General features: G+C 43.0%; 1 pseudogene; it reads left to right on the forward strand.

Moving 5' to 3' along the window:
* Positions 1 to 4,713: 4,713 nt before the first annotated feature.
* LOC144499230 (dynein light chain roadblock-type 2 pseudogene) lies at positions 4,714 to 5,014 on the forward strand (annotated as a pseudogene).
* Positions 5,015 to 5,301: the final 287 nt, after the last annotated feature.

The raw sequence follows: 5,301 nt of genomic DNA on the forward strand, positions 1-5,301 counted from the left end.
CTTTTACCCACGACGTTCCACATACTTAACACTTTCCTTATGGAGCACATTAACTAAGATCATGGAACACAGTCTTATTGGCTGCAGTGATTCAACAAGGTGGAAAGGTAAGCTGTGTGGTGGACACAGAGGGGCTGCAAAGAAATAGGTCGGAATTCTCCAATCTCAGATGCCCCACCATCACTGCCAGCGAGAATGGAGAATTTGGTGCTCAGCTAAATCTCCATTCACTGCAGCGGGAACCGGAGAATGCATCCTGCAGGAAAGGTCGGAGAATTCTGGCCATATACACAGGTTAGCTGAGTGGGCAGCAAAATGGGAAATTGAGTATATGGATGCGTGAAGCTATTCACATTGGTCGTTAGAATAACAAAACAGAATATTTTTAATAAAGTGAGAAACTTGTAAATGTTGTTGTTCGAAGAGACTTGGATGAGCTTGTAAAGAAGGAATGCAGAAAATTGATATGCAGGTACAGCAAGCATTTGAGAAGGCAATTGGCATGTTGGCCTTTAGGGAATTGGAGTACAGGAATAAAGAAGTCTTGCTACAGTTGTACAGGGTTTTGGTGAGACCACATCTCAGATACTGCGTGCAGTTTGGGTTTCCACATTTAAGAAAGGATATACTTGCATTGGAGGCAAAACAGTGAAGGTTCACTAAGTTCATCCCTGGGTTGAGAGGGTTGTCCTATGTTGAGAGGCTGAATAAATTGTGTTTATACTCTCTGGAGTTTAGCAGAATAACAGGTGATCTCATTAAAACTAACAAAACTTTAAAAGGACATCACAGGGTGGACACAGAGATTGGGTGGGATTTTCCAGCCCACTCACAGCATGTTTTCTGGTGGTGGAGGCATCTCGCCATTGGCAGTCAGTGGGATCTTTTGGTCCCGCCTAAATCTATGGCACTTGGGTGGCTCATCCGTCCCACCCCCGGGGTCGCCTTCAGCGGGACCAGAAGATCCCACTGCTAGAAAGGATCAGAAAATTCTGCCCATTGTTTCCACCGGTCAAGGAATCCAAAACATGGGGGCACAGTCTCAGGAAAGGGAGCTAATCATATAGCACTGAAATGAGGAGAAATTTCTTCATTCAAAGGGTTGTATCTTTGGAATTCTCTACCCCAGAGGATTGTGGATGCTGTATCACTGAATACATCTAAGGCTAGGATAGGCAGATTTTTAGTCTCTCTCGGAATTTAGGGATATGGGGAGCTGGGCAGGAAAATGGAGTTGAAGCCCAAGATCAGCCATGATTGTATTGAATGGTGGAGCAGGCTCACTGGGCCATGTGTTTCTGCTCCTATATCTTATTTTCTTGAGTAAGCAATCCCAATGGATCCACTGAAACCGATCACTTTGCAGACTATACATTGTATCACAGATGGCAGGCCTAACATTATCTGCAGGAACACTGTCCCTAGCACACTACTCATCTTAACCATTGATTAAAATAGAATTTCAGTTCACTTTTATAGCAATTCCCACACCTGGGGCATCAAACTGCATGGTGAGTGCAAAAAGGTGATGCAATTTAATGTTGTGCAAACTCAATTTAGTTTAGTTTATGTTTTAGTGTCACAGGTAGGCTTACATTGACATTGCAACGAAATTACTGTGAAAATCCCCTCGTCACTACACTCCGGCGCCTGTTCGGGTGCACTGAGGGAGAATTTAGCATGGCCAATGTACGACTGTGGGAGGAAACCAGAGCACTCGGAGGATACCCGGGGAGAACATGCAAACTCTGCACAGGCTGTGACCCAAGCTGGGAATCGAACCCGAGTCCCTGACACTGTGAGGCAACAGTGCTAACCACTGTGCTACTGTACGGCCCCTGTGCCACCGTACCGCCTTGTCAATGTAAGATTGCCAACTCTGGCTGAACATGTTTCTGGTGATTCTGCTTGACCTCCTGCCTCCTGCCAGCCCATTCTGTCAAACAGCCTTTCACACAGAATTATGCAGCACAGAAACGGCCCTACTGTCTATACTAGTGTTTATAATTGAGCCTCCACTTTATTTATTTAATCTCATCCTATCAACCTATCCACCAATATTCCTTTCTCCTTCATGCACATATCCATCATCCCACCCTTAAATGCACCTCTCAATTTTTCTAATCTTTTGTATTCTTTTAACAGATAAGCAAAACTGTGCAAAGAAAATGCACAACTGTTTTTGACCATCGGGTTGCTCGCCATTGGAAACTAATCTTTAATTCTTGAAGATTCCAGGAGGTCCTGCAGCATTTAACAGCCTGGTTCGGGCAAGTGCTTTAATTGCTGCTCAGATTTGTTCAAATACGAACACTTTCCCTGCCTCCTATGCCACGTTGCCCTGCTTGGATAGCATGCCTCACAACACAAGGCAAGAGCTGAACATAGAATCCCTACAATGCAGAAAGAGGCAATTCGGCCCATCGAGTCTGCACCGACAACAATCCCACCCAGGCCTTATCCCCATAACCCTGCATATTTACCCTGCTAATCCCCCTGACACTAAGGGGCAATTTATCATGGCCAATCACCTAACCCATACGTCTTTGAACTGTGGGAGGAAACCGGAGCACCTGAAGGAAACCCACGTAGACACAGGGAGAAGGTGCAAACTCCATGCAGTTACCCAATGTGAGAATTGAACCTGGCGCTGTGAAGCAGCAGTGCTAACCATTATGCCACTGTGCCGCCAAAAATATGGAATGTTGCAGCGTCTCGTTAAAGTCAAGAAATGAAAAGGCTGATGATCCCGAAATTTAGCAGAAGATACTGGGATGACACGGTGTGCTGTGTGCAGTGTGTATTCTCTGAGACTATAAGCTTTCTTTTGTTTTGCAAACTGGCTTGCTGTCCATTTTATCATTAACTTGTCTTTCTATAGCATCTTTCCTGACCTCAGGATGTCCCAAGGTTTTACGGCCAGTGAGGTACCTTTTAAGGCATAGACACTATTGTAAGCTAAAAAAAATGCACCAGTCAATTTGCTCACAGCAAGCTCCCACACAAATAAAATGCGATAAATGAATGTGTGTTGCTTAAAAGTTAATCAGGATATCAAGGAGAATGCCCTGTTCTTCTTCCAACTGCATCTGCCTAACAGGTCAGAGGAGTTCAACATCCCATCGAAAAACATCATCGCTAACTGGTTAAAAGGTTGGGCAAAGTGGATTTCGGAACAAACACATAATGGTGGATGAGGGTAGCTCAAAATCTCATCCCTTGACTTTTCTCTCTGCCTCTTGCATTACACTGGGAGAAAAAGAAATGAAGAAAATGACAAGCAGTTTAAGGCCAGCTAGTCCATTTGGCCTGCCCGCATAGCCACAGTTCCTGAAGCACATCACCCAACCCTTATTTCATCTTCACAACACAACCTTCACCGGGGCAGCATTCCCTCAGCACTGCACTTGAAGTGTCAGCCTGGGTTATATGTTCACATCACTGGATTGGGGTTTGAACCCACAACCCTCTGACACAGGGACGAACGAGAGTGCCACCACCAAACCAAAGCTGACATCTTCCCATTTCTTTCAAATGATTTAGCTTTATCTATGAATAGAGATTGCCTCCTTACCACAAGTAGCAGTCACCTCTGCCAGTATCCAGTACAAGGACAGCAAACAGAGCTCAATGCTTAATAAGGGCCCTCCAGCCATTCGATCTCCCTCCAAACGCTGCTCACAAAGTACTGATATTGTTTGGAATACAGGTTAGCTTTTTATAAATGTAATTATTTATTCCTAATTGTCACACCCTGACATTTTGATATTCAATGGGACATTGTGAAAAAGGGTGGATCTTGTCACTCGCACGTGACGCAAACAAAACAAATTTTAAAATGAAATGTTAGATTGCAATGAGCAAGAAAAAGGAAGTGGATGAGTTTCATCTCTTCTTGCAGCTGAACTATTTAAAAAAGCAATTCTACTTGTTGAATTAGTTAGCGAGGAAATAACAGCAATCCTTGGTCTATTCCACTGGTTAGTTTTTGAAATGTCCTATTAACCATTGCCATTAACACAAAGGATCTCATTCAAGACAAGCCGCCTCACTCTGGAAGTCAGTACGGGTCATTGAAGTACTCAGGGCTCTACTTACATTGTAAATAGTCATTCTAATGACAATTCTGGTACTCGTAATGGTATAAACAGCCAACCTGCCGCAATCAAAAGATCATTGGAAAAAGACACATTGCCAGGAACATACTGTCAAAGTGCCAACTCAAACACCCCTGACCCAGTAATGCTGGGATCCTTTTAAAAGCAGGAGAAATTCAGTTGGCTGTTTGTAAGTAAACTCCAAAGTGTGCAAAAAATGAGTTTCAGTTTTGCTATGGGTGGCATACAGAGGCAATCTTTCCAAACATTTCTATAATCTTAATACAAGAAAGACTTGCATTTATCTCAAGTCTTTTACAGCCCTCGGATCTCCCAAAAAGCCAATTTTAAGTATTTTTAAGTGGAGTCACTGTTATAATGTGGAAATCTTCACAATCTTCATGCAGCAAGTTTCCACAAAGTGATAATTAGCCAAAAACCGTTTTTTATTGACGTTGGTTTAAAGATAAATATTGGCCAGTGTCATTACTCAGACAGCGTGGAAGTGAAGGATATAACTGGAGCCTGGTCTTTCAACACTTGCAAGCCTTTACTTGCAGGGACACACAATGTGCACCTTCAGTCCTCATGGTTGTTGTTCGCGGTTGGGGCCTCGGAAGGAGATGATGAGAGAGGTAGAGGAAATGCTGAAGAGGATTCAATCTCACAAAGGTGTGATTGGGACTATAGTTGTGAACTCAGAAGGAGTCCCAATAAGGACAACTTTAGATAACTCCTCCACAATGCAGTTTGCAGGCCTGTTCGATCATTTTGCCATGAAGGCCAAAAGTACTGTCCGAGTTATTGATCCACAGAATGACTTGACCTTCCTACAAATCTGATCAATAAAACATGAGATGATGGTTGCACCAGATAAAGAATACTTTCTAATTGTTACCCAAAATCTGAGTGGATGAAGTAAGTGAATATCTGAAAGGCATCAAGAGAAATGTTCAGACTATCAGTACAACGTTAAAGAAGTTAACTTGTGACAGTATGAGGGACCAGTCATGATTATGAATCACACTTATTCTTGACTAATTTTGAATTCTTTTTTTTTCAAAATGCTTCAATCCAACCATCAGAGTTTCAGCCTGCTCCTGTCCATAGGAGCACAGGTGAATCTCCAGTTAATGTCCAGCACCTGAATACAATTCAAAAATCCTAATTGATTTACAATTAACAACCAGAATGTCAAGGGGAA

This window comes from Mustelus asterias, chromosome 9 (assembly GCF_964213995.1).
Source record: "Mustelus asterias chromosome 9, sMusAst1.hap1.1, whole genome shotgun sequence".
Classification (NCBI taxonomy): domain Eukaryota; kingdom Metazoa; phylum Chordata; class Chondrichthyes; order Carcharhiniformes; family Triakidae; genus Mustelus; species Mustelus asterias.